Below are 18,312 nucleotides of genomic sequence, written 5' to 3' on the forward strand. Positions count from 1 at the left end.
TTCCCAGGCGGTCTCCCATCCAAGTACTAACCAGGCCCGACCCTGCTTAGCTTCCGAGATCAGAGGAGATCGGGCGCGTGCAGGGTGGTATGGCCGTAGACGCTGGGACCGGGCTCGCGGCGCCCCAAGAGCAGCCGCCCGGCCTGCGTGGTGAGCGCGCGCCAGGTTGTTGGGCCGCGCCGGCGGCGAACCTCTCCCCGCCTGCCGGCTGCAGCAGGGCCGCGCCTCCCGCCTGCTCCCCGCCTCCTCAGGACGCCGCGGGCGTGGGCAGCGGGTTACTCTTTGCCCGCAGTGAGGCCCTTTCAGGCTACCCGTGGCTCCACGGGCCCTCTGCCACTTCCCTGGCGGTGACAGAAGCCAGAGAGACAGCGGTTGCGAGTGGGGGGGGGAGGAAGGAGGGACGCACAGGCTCTGTCACCGAATGGGACCGACGCACGGGGGCAGTGTTGAAGCGACAGCTCCTCCACCGGCGGACGGTCGCGCCCGGGGCTGGGCTCCGTTAAGGATGTACAGCCCGGGGGGGGGGGGGGGGGGGGGGGGGGGACGGGCAGTCACCGTGAGATACTGGGGCAGGCCTCCAGGCTCTGCGGAGTGCCGGTGGGGTCCGAATCTCGCCCGGGGTTTGTCACGGGATAGGAGAGGCTCTGGCCCAGGCACCCTACTCCTGTGGGTGTTTATTTTAAAGAACAATACGGCATTGACCTTGTTTTGTAAGTGTCCCCAGGTAAACCTATGATCGAGTTACCCAGGATATGTACAGTGACGAGTGGATGCTCTGTGTTCTTATTCTTAAATGTAAAGACTGTAAAAATAATGCAGATTGTTTTCCAAAGTGGTTGTACCAATCCACATTTCCACCAGCACTGACTAGGAGTTATAATGGCTCCACGTCTTCAATAGAACTTGGTTTTTCCAGACTCTCAGTACCTGCCATTCTGGTACATACAAAAATTTAAAATTAAGGTTTAGTTTTATGCTTATTTAATTATTAACAATATTAAGGGCTTCTTATACGTTTCTGGCCAAAGTATATTCACTTTTGCTTTACGAATATATAAAACATGTATCTTTATATACTGCATCTATTTGAGTATTGTATGTATGTTTATATTTTCTATACTACACATAGTATATTACAATGTATATGCATGTTCATATTTTCTATATATTCATGTGGTATGTGTACATATAATTATATAAGCACATATCCTAACATATTATGTCTATTAAAATTATATATGTATAGATATACATATACATGCCACATATATTATTGGATGATATCTTTCTCATTGATATATTGATATTTTAACTACTTTACATTTGAAATATACCAATTGCCATTTATTTACGTGATTAAAATTAGCTCTCAATTTATAACTTTTTTGCTTCTTTTTGTTGTCTTTTTATGAAGTGATATTATTAGTTTTGATACATTTGAATTTTTCATTTGAATCACTTTTATATAGTGCCCTTTGAGTTTTATTTATGAAACACTTATCTCTTTTGCGAGTGTATATACATTATTTTAAAATAGTTTTAGAATTATAGACAAGTTGCGAAGATAGCATGGAGTTCCCATATACCCCTCAGATAAATTCCTCTATCATTGTTATAGTACTTTATGGTACACATGTCACAATTAATGAATAAATATTGATGCATTAAGTATATTCCATACAGTATTTAGATTTCCTTTATTTTTACCAAATGTTCTTTTTCCATTCCAAGATCCTACCCAAGATGCAGTACATTTAATAATATAGTTCTTAAGCTCTTCTTGACAGTTACAGATTCTCGCATTTTTCTAATTTTAAACGACCTTCACCGATCTGGGATCTGGGAGTCTGGTTATGTGTTTAGTAGAATCACATCACTAAGATCTGTCTGATATTAGCTACATGATTACACAAAGGACACTAGTATTTGGACAACGACCACAAAGTTGTTCCCCCGTGAAGTTAATCTTCTCCGCTTTCCATATTGGTTTCTTTGGGAAAAAAGCATTATGTGTAGTCAACACCAAAGAATAATAAAGTTATTCCCCATCACCTTCAGGATAAACTATTGACATGCATTATTTGCAATGTCTCTGCATGGGAAATTTGTTATTCTCCCAGTCATCTATTTTTCATTCATTTATATTAGAATGGCTTCGTAAATATTTATTTTATACTTTAGGTTAAATCTAACACTGCTGTATTCATTTTCCTGCTTAACTTATTCCAGTTATGGTCTTTGGGAGTTTTTCGGTAGATTCTTGTCTTCCTCATCATTTCATGTGATGTGTGCTATGTGTGTGCGCGTGTGTGTTTGTGTGTGCACTTTACCATCATGTTATATAACTTCCTTAAAATTTCTTATTTTTCTTCGGTATTGTGCTTCTTTGCTTTTCTATGTAATTTTTTTAGAATCAGATTTTCAAGTGTCAAAAATAATTTCAGATTGGGATCTCATTGAAATCAGAAGATCGGGCGTGACCAGTTAGCTCAGTTGGTTAGAACGGAAAAAGAAATTAAAATCTGAAGGCCAATTTGGGGAGAACTGAAATCTAAGTTATAATTCATTAATTTTCTATAACTGTATTTATTTACATAGGTCTTTATAATGTCTTAAAATAAATTTTTATTATAATGCCTCCACAAATGGCTTGTTCATCTTTTACTAGTTGCATTTCTACATACATAACACTTTTGTGGAAATTACAAGTGTGTTGCTTTAAATTCCGTTTTTATCTCTGTTACTGATGAATATCAAGAAACACTATAAAGGGAGATTGACTTCTGGCCTGAAGTGTAAGGAATTCCACTAACCTGCTCCTACATTAGTAAAATTAATAGAGAAAAACGCTATCGGGGGAATAAAAAGACCAATCGTTTAAAGCATATAGACATTATCCTAAAGAGAAATAGCCATGAAGAAACATCCCAAAAAAACTGACGAAAATGTACATGAATTATCTTTGCCAGAGCCATCAGGCAAGAGAAAGAAATAAAAGGCGTCCAAATTGGGAATGAAGAAGTTAAAACATCACTCTTTGCAGATGACATGATGCTATACATAGAAAACCCTAAAGACTCCACCAAAAAGCTGTTAGAAACAATCAATGAATAGAGTAAAGTTGCTGGCTACAAAAATCAACGTACAAAAGTCCATTGCATTCCTATATACTAACAATGAAATCTCAGAAAAAGAAATACAAAAAACAATTCCCTTTGCAATTGCAGAAAAAGAATAAAATACCGAGGAATAAATTTAACCAAGGATGTGAAGGATTTATATGCTGAAAACTATAAGACATTTTTGAAAGAAATTGAAGAAGACACAAAGAAATGGAAAGACATTCCGTGCTCATGGCTTGGAAGAACCAACATAGTTAAAATGGCCATATTACCCAAAGCAATATACAGATTTAATGCAATCCCCATCAAAATCCCAATGGCATTTTTTAAAGAAATAGAACAAAAAATCATCAGATTTGTTTGGAACCACAAAAGACCCCGAATAGCCAAAGCAATCTGAAGAAAAAAGAACAGTGCTGGAGGTATCACACTGCCTGACTTTAGCTTGTACTACAGAGCTACAATAATCAAAACAGCATGGTATTGGCAGAAAAACAGACACATGGACCAATGGAATAGAATTGAGAACCCAGAAATAAAACCACATAAATATGGACAGATAATTTTTGACAAAGAAGCTAAAAACATACAATGGAGGAAAGATAGCCTCTTCAATAAATGGTGCTGGGAGAACTGGATAGCCACGTGCAAAGAATGAAACTGGATTGTTATCTGTCACCATGTACCAAAATTAATTCAAAATGGATCAAAGATTTAAGCATAAGACCTGACACAATAAACTGCATAGAAGAAAACATAGGTACCAAACTTATAGACCTTGGGTTCAAAGAGCATTTTATGAATTTGACTCCAAAGGCAACGGAAGTAAAAGCTAAAATAAACAAATGGGACTATATGAAACTTAAAAGTTTCTGCACAGCAAAAGAAACCATCGACAAAATAAAGAGGCAACCGACTGAATGGGAGAAGATTTTTGCAAACAGTTCCTCCGATAAGGGTCTAATATCCAAAATATACAAGGAACTCATGAAACTCAACAACCAAAAAAACAAACCACCCGATTGAAAAATGGGCAGAGGACCTGAAGAGACATTTCTCTAAAGAGGACTTACAAATGGCAAATAGACATATGAAAAAATGCTCAACATCACTAATCATCAGAGAAATGCAAATAAAAAACACAATGAGATATCACCTTACCCCAGTCAGAATGGCTATCATCAAAAAGACAAATAGCAACAAGTGTTGGACAGGCTGTGGAGAAAAAGGAACCCTCATACACTGTTGGTGGGAATGCAGACTGGTGCAGCCACTATGGAAGGCAGTGTGGAGGTTCCTTAAAAAATTACGAATAGAATTACCATATGACCCAGCAATCCCTCTCCTGGGTATCTACCCAAAGAATTTGAAATCATTTATACATAAAGACACGTGTGCTCCAATGTTCATTGCAGCTTTGTTTACGGTGGCCAAGACATGGAAACAACCAAAATGTCCTTCGATAGATGACTGGATAAAGAAGTTGTGGTATATATACACAATGGAATACTATTCAGCGTTAAGGAAAGATGATATAGGAACATTTGTGACAACATGGATGGATCTTGAGAATATAATGCTAAGCGAAATAAGTCAGACACAAAAAGCAGAGAACCCTATGATTTCACTGATATGTGGTATATAAACCAAAAACAAGACAAACAAATGAGAAACAAGAACTCATAGACACAGACAATAGTTTAGTGGTTACCAGAGGGTAAGGGGGGTGGGGGGAGGGAGATGAGGGTAAGGGGGATGAAATATATGGTGATGGAAGGAGAACTGACTCTGGGTGGTGAACCCACAATGGGATATATTGATGATGTAATACAGAATTGTACACCTGAAATTATGTAATTTCATTAACAATTGTCACCCCAATAAATAAATTAAAATAATTAATTAATAAAATAAAATAAAATAAAATAAAATGTACATAAATTAGATGTGAAAGTTAAGAGCCTGTGCTGTTTGAATCACGAATGTCCCCGCCTCCCCACTCCCAGCTGGGTGAGACATGTCCTCCACAGCAGACTGCTGCTGACAGGACACAGGGCCCCTCCCCTACCACAGTTCGCAGGTGAAGGGATTTCTTTCTAAAGGAGCAGGACACCAGCTTTTCTCATTCTGGCCCCCATCTGTGGCTCAGGATGTCTTAGCCAAGTGTGGGTGACAAACGGAGTCCCCTATTCCATTGAATTCTACTGTGCAGTGAGCTAAGGAGACTGGGGCCCTGGTCACCCCGGTCTTAGCTTCTGCTTCAAATCCAGAAGATGCAAGCTAATAGGTCTTCCAGATGCTACCCCACCCTCCATTGAATGTTAAGCGCCGAGAGCAGGGTTTCACTCTTTCTTCACTCAGAGAAAATCTTGCAGTTGTGCCCAACCACAGATCCAGAGCAAGGGCCTAAGGGATTTTTCTTGGGGGAGAAGCAAGTCAATAAACAGCTCCTAATCTCTTCCCAACACCTGACTTCATTTGAAATTGAGTCTGAATAAAATGAAGCCTCATGAGCAGTGGAGGTTGTGATGAAAGAGCTTAATACACAGGCTGAATTGCCGGTAGTCTAGTTTGCAGAAGAGAATTGAGAAATAAGGCTGCTCGTGGGGGAACCCTCCTGGGATCAGAACAAGTATTAAACACTGCCCTCCGAAACTATTCTTTCACAAGAGTCATAATATTATAGGATTGGTTGTAAAAAATATTTGTGTCCTCAGTACATTGTTTAAAACAATTGTGCAATTAACAGTCAATTAGCGAAGTTTAAGAGCTCGGTGTGTTCACAGAATAACAAAAAGAGATCAGATCATATGGTACTTGTCTTTCTCTTTCTGACTTATTTCACTTAACATAATGTTGTATAATGTGATGGCTCGGTGTGAGGTCGGGGTGGTGGTGGATGGGGGGAGGGGGGTTCACGGTGTGAGGGATGTAAAAATAAAATAAAATAAAATAAAATAAAACTAAAAAAAAAAAAAGAGAGATCAGAAATTCCCTACCAAAACCATCGTCATCCTATGGCGACTGTAGGTACATGCAAAGCTGCACCTCCTTGGGGAGGAACAACAGAGGCTTAACAGTGGGGGAGGAAAAATAGGCTTCACGAAAGTAATGCAAACATGTACTGAACACGCGAATAAGCCAATAACAACAACAAGCCCTGGAAGGGAGGACACTTACCTACACTTGCTGTAATATGTAAAGTTTTCAGTTTCCAACAAAAATTACTACAAACAAATAGGAAAGTATAACCCAAACACTGGGAAAAAAATCAGACAAAACAAAAATTGCCCATGAGAATTACCAGATGTCAGATTTATCAGAAAAGTACTTAAAAATAGCCATTGTAAACATGGTCGTAACGTTTATAAGGAAAATCAAAATTAAGCAAGTAAAGGAAGGTATGATAACAAGTTGCATCAACTAAAGTATATCAGTAAAAAGATAGAAATTATTTAAAACTATTACAGATGTAAATTCTGGAGTTAAAAAATACAATAACTGAAATTTTAAAAATTCACTCAAGGACCTCAACAGGAGAGCTGAACTTGAAGCAGAAAGAATATTGCAGTCCTGGAGACTGATCAATATAGATTATGCAAGTCAAAGAGCAGGGAAAAAATGGAGAAAACTGAAGAGCTTCAGAAAAATGTAAAACACTATTAAACCCACCAACATCTGCATACTGAGAGCACCAATGTGAGAGAAGAGAAAGAAACAACACAAGTATTCAAAGAAATGATGTCTGAAAACTTCTCTCATTTATGGAAAAACAATAAATTACATATCCAGAAAGCTCAATGAACTTCAAATAGAATAAACACAAAGAAGTTCACAAACAGGCACATCATAGTAAAAATGCTAAAAATCAAATGAAAGGAATATCTTACAAGCCATGAAAAAACTGGCTCATCACTTACAGGGGAAGCACAGTAAAATTCACAGCAGAATCCTCAGTGTGAACATTGGCAGCCAGAAAACAGTGAGATAACAAATTTTAAGTGCTCAAAGAAAAAACTGTCAACCCAAAATCATAAATGGAGCAAAATTGTGTTCCAAAAATGAAGATAAAATAAAGGCTTTCTTTCCAAGATAAACAAAAGCTGAGAGGATTTTTGCTAGTAGACCTTCCATACAACAAATATTGAAAGAAGTTCTTTAGGTTAAAAGCAAGTAACCCCAGATGTTAAAATCCACAGGAAAAAGACAAAGGGCACCTGTCAAGGTAATAATATAATTATATAAAACAATTTAAAGGCATGCATATTTTCTCTTTTCTTCTTCTAATAGATTTGAAAAGCGATTGTATGAAATAGTACGTCCATAACGTATTGTTTGGCCTGTAACATATACAAATGTAACATGTATAATATATTTGCAGTAATAGCACAAACAACATGAGTGGGAGCAAGGCTGTATTGGCTAGGAAAATCAATATAAATGGTAAAGTAGCAAATATAACATTGTATTATTTAAAAATATGTAACATTAACAGGTATAACTTATAAAAACAATAAGAGAGAGAGACAGAGACAGAGAGAGAGAGACAGAGAGAGAGAGAGAGAGAGACAGAGAGAGAGAGAGAAGGGAATGACGTTATATAGAATCACATCTGTGAATCTCCTGGAATTTGGCTAGTATAAATCTGAAACTGATTCTGATAAGTTAAGATGTATGTGGTAATCCCTAAAGCAACCACTGGGGGAAAAAATTAGAAAAGTATAGTGAATAATCATTAAATAAATTAAAATACTACAATAAAAATATTCAGTTAATGCAAAAAAATCCATAAATGAGGAATAGAGTAAGACATGAAACATAGAAACCTAAAATAGAATGGAAGATGTTTCCCGCTATTTCAATGAAAACATTACATGTGAGTACATTAGGCAATCACTGTCATAAGACAGAGATTGTCATATTGAATTAAAATGAAAAAAGCATGCTCTATGTGCTCTTTATAGGGGACACAATTTAGATTCAAAGATACAAATAAATTTAAAATTAAAGGACGAAAGGAGATAAATCATGGAAATAGCACCAACCAGAAAACTGGAGTATTGTCTGATATTAATATCAGATACAAATAAATTTAAAATTAAAGGACGAAAGGAGATAAATCATGGAAATAGCACCTACAAGAAAACTGGAGTATTGTCTGATATTAATATCAGACAATATAGACTTTAAAACAAAAAAAGAGGTTACCAGAGAAAGCAATGAACATTTCATCATAATAAAAGAATCAATCCATCAGGAAGATAGAAGAATTACAATGATATAATTATATATATGAGATCTAATAGTAGAACACCAAAATACATGAAGCAGTAACTGACAGAAAGGAGAGAGAACTAAACAGTTCAATAATCATAGTTGGGAACTTCAATACCTCCCATTCAGTAATGGATAGATGTATGAGACTGAAGAGCAACAAGAAAATTGAAGACATAAACAACACTGTAAACCAACCAGAACCAACAGACATCTATAGATCTAACAATACATCAATAGCAGGTTAGACATTCATTTCAGGCACCCAAGGCACATTCTCTAGAATACACCATGAGCTAGGCCATAAAACAAATGAAAATAAATTTAAAAGAAAAGAAATAAAACAAAGTATGTTTTCTGACAATATGGAATAAAAGCAGAACTAGCAGCAGAACAACACACATAAATACTAATGGGTCAAAAAATAAACCAAAAAGGAAATCCAAAAATATTTTGAAAGGAATAAAACTAAAGACAAAATAAATAAAGTTTTTTGATGCATCTAAAGCAGTACTTAGAGGAAAATATACAGCTATAAAATATCTATATTAAGAAAAAGAAATATCTCGAGTCAATAATCTAAACTTTCAACCTCAAATGCTGAAAAGAGAGGAACAAACTAAACCTAAAGAAATTGTGAAGAAAGTAACATATATTAGGGCAGAAATTAGTGTAAGAGAGAAGAGAAAAATAATAGAGAAAAATCAATAAAACCAAAGTTGATTCTTTAAAAATGTCAGCAAAATTGATAAACATTTAGCTATATTGATCAAGAGAAAAAGAGAGAAGACTCAATTCTAGAATCATAAATATAAAAGGGGGCATTACTACTGAACTTACAGAAATACAAAGATAATAAAGGAATGCTATGAAAAAGTGTACACTAACAAATAAGGTAACTTAGATGAAATAATAATTTCTAGACAGACACAAACTAACAAAGTTGACTCAAGAAGAAATAAACAAACCGATTAAGTAAAGATATGAATAGGTAACAAAAAATGACTCATAAAGAAAGAAATGCCCAGAAGTTCTCACTACTGAATTCTACCAAAGGTTAAAGAATTAATGCCAATTCTTCACATACTATTCCAAAAGGTAGAAGAGGAAACATATCTCAACTCATCTTATGAGGCCAGTGTTACACTGATTCCAAAACAAAACACATCAAAAGAAAATATACCTAAAGGCTAATATTTCTTATGAATGTGGATGTAAAAATCCTCAGCAAAATACTAGCAAATCATATTCAGCAAAATCCAGAAAAAAGCATATTCCATGGCCATGTGAGATATCCCAGAAATACAAAGTTGATTTAAAACTCAAACATCAATTAATGTAATTGATCATATTAATTGAGTAAAATACACTATCATGATCATTGCTACAACTTCAGTAAAAGCATTTCATAAAATTCAATGCCTTTTCATGAAAAACAAAAACAAACAAAAACCAAAAACAAACAACAACAACAACAACAAAAATACCTAAACCAACTAAGCATGTAAGATAATTCTCTAAATTATCAGCTAGGGGCATGGTCAGCTAGATGAAAAGAGCATCTATAGAACAGCCATAACTAGCATGATATTTATGAGTGAAAGCCTGGATACTTTCTTCCTAAGACAGTGAACCCGAAAGGATGACAACTGTGGCCAGTTCTATTCAATATTGTACTGAATATTTTATCCAGAGCAATTAGGTAAGACATGGAAATAAAAGCCATTCATATTGGAAAGACAAAAGCAATATGCCCTCTATTCACAGATTACATAACCTTGCAGTATACGACATTATAAGAATTCCGCTTAAGAACTACAGTAAGTCCTCACTTAACATCATGGGTAGGTTTTACGACTTTAAGTGAAACCACATGTAAGGAAACCAATTCTACCACAGGCTGACTGGTATAAACAAGAGGTGCCTTCCTACCACAAGTCACCCAAGTTATAAGGAAACAACTCTGACCAAGGCCCAGCTGTATTTGCATGTATAAGTCAGCAGATTTGCAGTATTCAAGATCAATATATAAAAATCAATTGCATTTCTGCATACTTCAACTCAAGTTGCAACAGCATCAAAAATAATAGAATACTTAGGAATATATTTAACAAAATAAGAGCCAAACTTATTCTCTAAAAACTGCAAAACTGGTGGAAACAAATTAAAGACAATCTAATAGGGAAAATATTCCACGATTTTGGTCTGAACACTGTTAACATGGCCATATTCCTCAACCTGTGAGGTCAGCTAGGGGCATGGTCAAAGCGGCCGGGAGCAAAGTCATACCCCTCTGCCAAGTCAGACCCCTCCTCTCATGATGGAAACTGGGGCCCCTGGCATTTCCCAGAAGAGGCAGCAGACCTTGGTGCAATAAACAACTCCAGACACAGCCGCTGGGGCCCTATCTGCGCTGGGGGTGGGGGCCTGCTCATCTCCCACCTCACTCAGCCAACCCCCTCCCCCAAATCGCATATCTGCCTCCCTCCTCTGCCCTGGGAGCCACTTCACCGGCCCCGTCTGCGGACCGCTGCACCTCGCCCGCCCGGGAGCGCAGAATAAAGCCCTCACTTTTCTCCACCTGCCTGACTCTCTTAGCTTCACTGTCGCGCAGCAAGCCTTACACAACCTAATCAACAAATTCAACAGGAATCTTTCTAAGAATCCCAGCTAATTCTTTTGGCGGAAATTGACAAGCTGATTCTAAAATCCATTCGGAATTGCAAGGGACCCAGCATAGCCAAATCAATCCTGAAAAAGAAGAATAAAGTAGGAGGACTCAAACTCCCCAATTTCAAAATTTACTATAAAACAATGGTAGCATGCCCCCCCCCACACACAGACACACACACACACACACACACACACACACACACACACACACAGTTTCACTTTCCACAGGTTCAGTTACCTGCAGTAAACCCTGGTAGCAAAACATTAAATGGAAAATCCCAGAAATTAACAATTCATAAGTTCTAAATTGCAGGCCATTCTGAGTAGTGTGATTAAATCTCATGCTGTCCCACTCCAACACATGCTGCCCAGGATGTGAACCACCCCTTTGTTCATCACACTGTATACAATACCCCCCTGTCGGTGCCTGCCAAGGCGAGGAACAGTCCCTGAAGTGGGGAGTGAGGATTGAGAAAAAAGAAGAGAGACAAAGATGGGATCCGGAGGGCAGGCAATTCTAAGTAGACTGCCGCAGTTCTAAGTAAAATGCCTCACCCCAAGTTTATTTTGGCAGCTTATATACTCTGGGCATCAAAAAGTAACAGAACTGTCTGCAATCTAATAGTTACAATGTTTGGATACACAAGGGCCTGTTTTTCGGCCAGCTCCGCACTTCCTGACCTTGTCTGGTTCTGTGTTCTCAAAGTAGCAAGTTTTGCCTTGCTGGGAGCACAGACCACTCAAGGAAGTCAAAGGTTCAACATTTCACAGAACAACACCTGCTAGCGCGTCAGCACGGTTTCCCACACCCCCCCCCATTACTCACTTAGCCACCTCAATTATTAGATGGACCCTCATGGTATGGCAGTGCTTGTGTTCAAGTCACCCTTGTTTTACTGAATGCCCCCAACGTGCAAGATTAGTAATGCTGGCAATTCAGATAGGCCAAAGAAAAAAGTGGTAAAATGCTTCCTTTAAGTGAAAAGGTGCAAGTTCTTGATTTAATAAGGGGAATAAAAGCCATATACTCAGGTAAGTAAGATCTACGGTATTAAAAAAAAATTTGTGAAATAAGATAATTTGAGATAGAGACCACATTCACATAACTTTATTACAGTATATTGTTATAATTGTAATTTATTATCAGTTGTTGTTCATCCCTTACTGTGCCTACTTTCTAAATTAAATTTTATCATAGGTATATATAATATGTGTAAGAAAAAACGTTGTACATTTAGGGTTTGGCATTATCCGAAGTTTCAGGCATCAACTTGGACTGACAGTTTGATACTGGCACAAGGATATAAATATAGATTAATGGAATATAATTGACAGTACAGAAATAAACCTAAACATCTATGTCAACTATAATATGATAAGAGTGGTGAGATCATGCGATGGAAAAAGCATAGTGTCTTCAACAAATGGTGCTAGGCCTCCATAGGGGATACTATGTTAACAGAATGAAGACAGATCTTACCTCTAACTTAATCAAACTGCTTTCTCCCTGATACTGATGGGTTTGGAGTTTTGTTGTCTGTTTGTGGGGAGGCAGGGAGCTTTTTGACTACTTTTATGAACGATTCATTCATTTTTTAACTTTATCAAATGTGTATTAAAATGTATTTTTAGGAGTCCATTAAATTTATTGTGTCAATTATGTTCTTTGACTGTAAATGCCACTTGTGGATGTTTTTGTGCATATGCTAATATGTATGTCCAAGGAGTTAATTAGGTATGAAAGTTATCTTCAAATCACTCGATATATTTATGTATTTCTTAATTTATTCATGTATTTCTATCAACTTTTGATTTATATATATATATATATATATTAAATATGTGTGGCAGCATAAAGGATCAGCTAGAAAAATTTTCACTTGGTTGGTGTTTATGTGACATATTTTGCTCATATTTTAATGACACATATTCTTAATTATATTTAGTTCTTTTGTAAACAGCATGTAGTTGGATTTTCCTTACTCTATTCTGTTAATGTAAATTTAGTAAATCTAGAATTCTGTGTATTTACCATTATTTTAAATAGCATTGCATTTAGACCTTTCTGTATACTCAAATTTTGAACTTATTTGTACTGTTTCTTATATTTCCTTTCTTTTCTTGTCTTCTTTTCAATTGAGCGGTTTTTCTCATTTTGTTTTCTCACATTCATTGCCTCGAATCATATACATTCTGTTTATATTCTGCAGTTGTTATGACCATGATGTCAACACGCATACTTAAACTGGATCCGTCAGGATTCAGTAACTGAAACCTAAACCATCCAAAGAATATTAAGGAGCAAAAGACATCTAATGTAAGAACTCAGTGGTTATAAAATTATTGAAAGCATTGGAGGAATATTCTCCAGAGGCTGTCACCAGAAATCTTGTGAAAATAATTCATACCATTGTGTAGTTGCTCTCCAACAATGAGAATGTCATTGTATAACATGTCACCACCACCACGACTGCAATTACCCCTGGACATGTATGAATATGGAATAAGTGAATCCATCCAATGGCCTGCAGACATAGAAAAAAGCAACAGAAAATTGAGAGTTCTGTCATCTCAAACTTTAGTCGCTGCTTCTTAGAGATAAAACACAATTTAGTATCAAGGATGCCAATTGCAAAGAACCCAAGATAGGAAGTTTTCAGATTTTCACCCTGTATGTGACGGGGAGTTCACTAGATGCAAGATGGACAGGGGACAGAGTACCAATCAATCATAGCCACTCTAACCAATTAAACTATTCAGGAACTCAAATCTTAAAAAAAATACAGCAATAACATCATCCTGCGTAATATAATTTAAACCTTGCTATTCCAAACGAAAACATGCTTAATGTCTCTCTCAAAAAAAAAAAAAGAAAAAGAGAGAGAGAGACTAAATCATCCTCAGTCACTCTGTCTTGTTGAACTTCAGTCACATTCTAAACTTGAAATATTGATGGGTTCTCGGCCTCATGGGGACTTAGTGTTCCATGACACCACTTTCTTCCTGGACCCAATGATATGCCAAAAATAGATTCTCAACTTTTCTCCTTTGCCAAAGAGGTCGAAGCTTTATTTGAACATCTTTTGTCTCTCATTGAGGTTCTCCTCAGAGCTAATGTCTGAGATTTTTCTAGGAATGTAATAGTACCTAGATATTCCTTACAGGAAAGTGTTGTACAAGACATTGAGGCAGGAAACAGTGACTTCTTTCTATCATGCAAGGTTAACCACTGATGACATTTGCATTAGTACGAATTGCTTAATATGTCAAAAAGTCACTTTTTTGAATTAGAGATTTTTTGGTTTGTTTTTTTATTCTTCATTTCATTTGTACTGAAATAAATTTGTTTTAAATATTAGAGAATAGAGTTAGTGAAATCAACACTTTCACTGAATACTGATCTCTACCGTGAAGACGGTGGCCATTTGCCACTTCAGTTCCGTGAGTCTAGTGACCATGTGACTCACTCTGGCCCCTGAGACATACCTATTTTTCAGTGAGAGCTTTTTAGAAAGTGTGTCTTTCTTTTGCTTGTCCTCCAAAAACAAGGCAGACATAGATGGCACTGCCCTCTTTTCTCTGTCATTCTGTCTTGAAAATGAATATATATTTTGCAGCAGAAAAGTTGTCTTGTGAACAAAAGTAACAAGCGTGCAGAATAAAGCCGTCTATTCCTAAAAGCTTTGTATGGGACAATGCCCTGCGAGACCCAGTCTGGCATCTTTGATAGGCTGAATTTATGCAAATTATGTTAACTCCTAGATTTTGTGTTATGTGAGGAAAAAGAATACTTGTTTTTTTAAGCTATTGCAAGTTAGATTTTCTGTTACTTAAATCGGAACACATTCTTAGCTGAACCAAAGCCTAAATAAATTCGCTTATTAGATCTGCATATGTAAATGTTTATTCTATCTTTTAAAAGCTTCTCAATAAAAGTCAAGTGTGAATTTGTGTTTAGAATCAACATCCACTTTCTCTCAATCAACTATGAATATGTTTATGTTAGTATTCCTCCCTTCTATTATGGATTGCCAGATATTGATATAGGATACATCTACATGTAAGTTTCAAGAACTCTTCTGGAATGTATTTGTCATTGATTGGCGTTACATTATTAGTTTGTTCGTAAGTTATACATTTATTATATATTTCCTTATTTTTATCTGTTGGATTTAGTAAAATGTGTTAATTTATATAAGACAAATTTAAAAAAGCTTTTAAAATAAGAAAACTTTTTTCATAATATTAAAGTATATTTGGACATCTTATTGGTTGAATGTATTTCCTAGAGGTATGTTGTACCCCTAGTACCTCAGAATGTGATCTTATTGTAAACGTAATTAGTTAAGATGAGGTTAGGCTGGGACAGGGTGGGCCCTTGATTCGGTCTGAGTGGCGTCTTTATAAGAAGAAAAGAAACACTGAGAGGAAAATGCATGTGAAAACAAGGAGACACACAAAGAGAAGACAGCCATGGGGGCAGTAAGAGTTATGCTGTCATAACCAAGGAACATCTCAGGCTACCGGAAAGTAGGAGAGGAAAGGAGGGATATTCCTCTAGAAGCATTAGAGGCAACATGGCCCTGCCAACACATTGATTCAGACTTCTAGCCTCCCTAACTACAAAATAATGCATTTCTGTTGTTTTAAGGCATCCATTTTGTAGCATTTTGTTACAGCAGCCGTAGGAAACTAGCCCAGAAACCTTAGAAGGGAGAGAGTATATTTTGCCTGTAGGAGAGACGTGAATCATTGGGAACCGGGGAGGTGACTGTGGTAAGTAGCCACTAACATGGCCCCCAGTGATCCTAACCTCCTAATATAAACAGTTCCCACCATGTGATTTAGCAACTTGCTTCTAACAAAAATACTGTACAGATGATAGGATGTCACTTCTGAGGTTCGATTTTAAAGGACTTCACCTTCAATCTCGGATTTTTCCCCCTCTCTCTTGTTCTCTCAGGTTTCTTGCCCTAGGAGAACCAGGCTGCCCTTACGTGAGGCAGCCCTGGGGAGGGAGAGGCACTGAGAGACGTGCTGCGGGGGATAAAGCCAGTCCCTAGCCGTGTGAGAGGATTTGGAAGTGGATCCACCCATGCGGAACCCCAGATGAATCCTCAGTCCTGGACAGTAGTTTGAAAAATCTTCAACCAGAGTTACACAACTAATCCACACCCAGGTTCTTGAGCACAGACCCTGGGAGTTAAAAAACTTTTGTTGTTCAAACCACTAGATTTGGAGCTAATTTGTTAGACTGCAATAGAAAACTAACACGGTCAGTGACTAGAAGCTAAGCTGAAAGATGATTTCTGTTGTACACCAAAAGCAGGCAGTTGTGCTTGGCACTTCTTCGCTCCATTCGTGAGGGAGAGATTTCTAGACTAACGTTATAAGCATGAATGAGCGCATGACAGTGGACACTAGAAACATGAGATAACAACAGTTTAAGAGTCGCATGCACAGCTGGGTAGAAGGTATTGCGTGCCATGCAGGTCCCACAGGAATTGTACTTGGGAATGGAGTGAACAGGGGCTGTGGAGGGCAGGCTTTGCAGTACTAGAGGAAGAACGCTCCCTGGTTCCTGCAGGAAGATGTGATTGGCTTGTGTGAATAAGTCCACAGACTGGCAGGGAAATCTACTCAGGGATAAGCAGGAACGGTGTCCGGCCCCGTGCATTGACGGGGTTGTTTGGGACCCTATCCATTGGAGCAGAATAGGGAAGAGAACTCGTTTAAGTTAAAACAATTGAGTCCCTCCCAGTTTTACTAGATATCAAAGCAGCACATAACATTAAAAATGTAACTTCAGGATTGAACACCATAAGGACCAACTATGTAATTTACAGGGTCGAGAACAAATATAAATTGTGGAGTTACTTCTCTAAAACCCATAAAAAATAGTGTCATTAAAAGTATGCATGAATCTTTGTCTTTCTTCTATGGCCTCGCTATCTTGACGTATAGTGTTTTATGTTTGCTATTTAATGTTGTTCTGAGTGAATAAAGATTCACATTTTAAACTACTAGGATGAATTTTTATTGCTCCTGGTTCATCTAAAATCATGCCGGTTTTAAATGCAAATATCAGAGCATTTAACTTTTATGCAGAACCAGCAAAATTAAACAATTTATATCTTGTGTCTGATCTTGAAGGGTGCACCCGGCAGGACAGAAGAGAAAAATCACAGGTCAGAATCCAGAGCGTTGGAAGGAGAACAAAGGATCCCTCCAGGCAAGAAGTTGACTGAAAGATCCAGGTAGAAAGGTAATTTCAAGGCCAGTGCAAACCCTCACAAACGCATTAGTCCTTCCAGCCACCAAAATGACGTTCCTCACCCCAGCTAGGGGAGGGGTGTGAGGAATGTGAGCCAGGAGTTTTCTCACGAGCCCATTGTCGCTACCCATGGTGGATGGATGGCTCCTAAGGATTTGAACCTCTGCACCAGGGCACATTAGTTATTTGAGTGGGGGTGGGTGAGAGGCTCATGGCATTCAAGAAGCTACCTCTGGATGGTTGCCCACCAGATGCAGGGTGGTGCTTCCAGCCTATGTGGAGAGAACACCAGTCCTTGCAGTGAGATGCTGTGTAATGCTGGTACCTAACTCAGCCCTCCCCACACTCGTATCCAGGACTCTGTCAGGGGTGGAGAGCAGCAGCCATCATTGTGTGTGTAAAGAAGCGAGAGAGAAGGCCAAGCAGGGTGCGGGCCCCAGGGAATGGGAGTCGGGCTGCGGCGAAGGTACTCTGGAGTCATGGCAGAGAGACGGCATGTCAGCCAAGTGTCCACATTTCCAGTTCATGTTCCATTGTCCCATCTGGCTCCCTCCTGACTTCACTTAACAAACACAAATTCAAATTTCAAGATGTCAAGGGCAGAGCATTAAAGCTCAAGCATGGGGCCCTAGGAAACGGAACTGGGAGCAGGGATGGAGTTAGCCCTGACCAAATGTCAACACGAAGGATCTGAGTCACAGGAATGCACAGCGCAGGTGAAGGACAAGGAGCAATCGGGTTGTCAAGCAGGTAAGGTGACGGCTCTGGGAAAATCAAGTATGAGAGTGGGAGGTGCAGTTAGATAATTGGCCAAAGATTAATTCCTTTATATGTTTTGATCCTGCTGATGCCGGACTTGGTATATTGAACCAGCAAGTCATCAAAGACCACTTCCGGTAGGAGGAGGGAGACTCTGCATGTGAAAATCTAAACTGGTTGTTCATTGTGGGGTAGGTTCATTGTAACTGT

Source organism: Rhinolophus hipposideros (assembly GCF_964194185.1).
Source record: "Rhinolophus hipposideros genome assembly, contig: HAP1_SCAFFOLD_179, whole genome shotgun sequence".
Classification (NCBI taxonomy): domain Eukaryota; kingdom Metazoa; phylum Chordata; class Mammalia; order Chiroptera; family Rhinolophidae; genus Rhinolophus; species Rhinolophus hipposideros.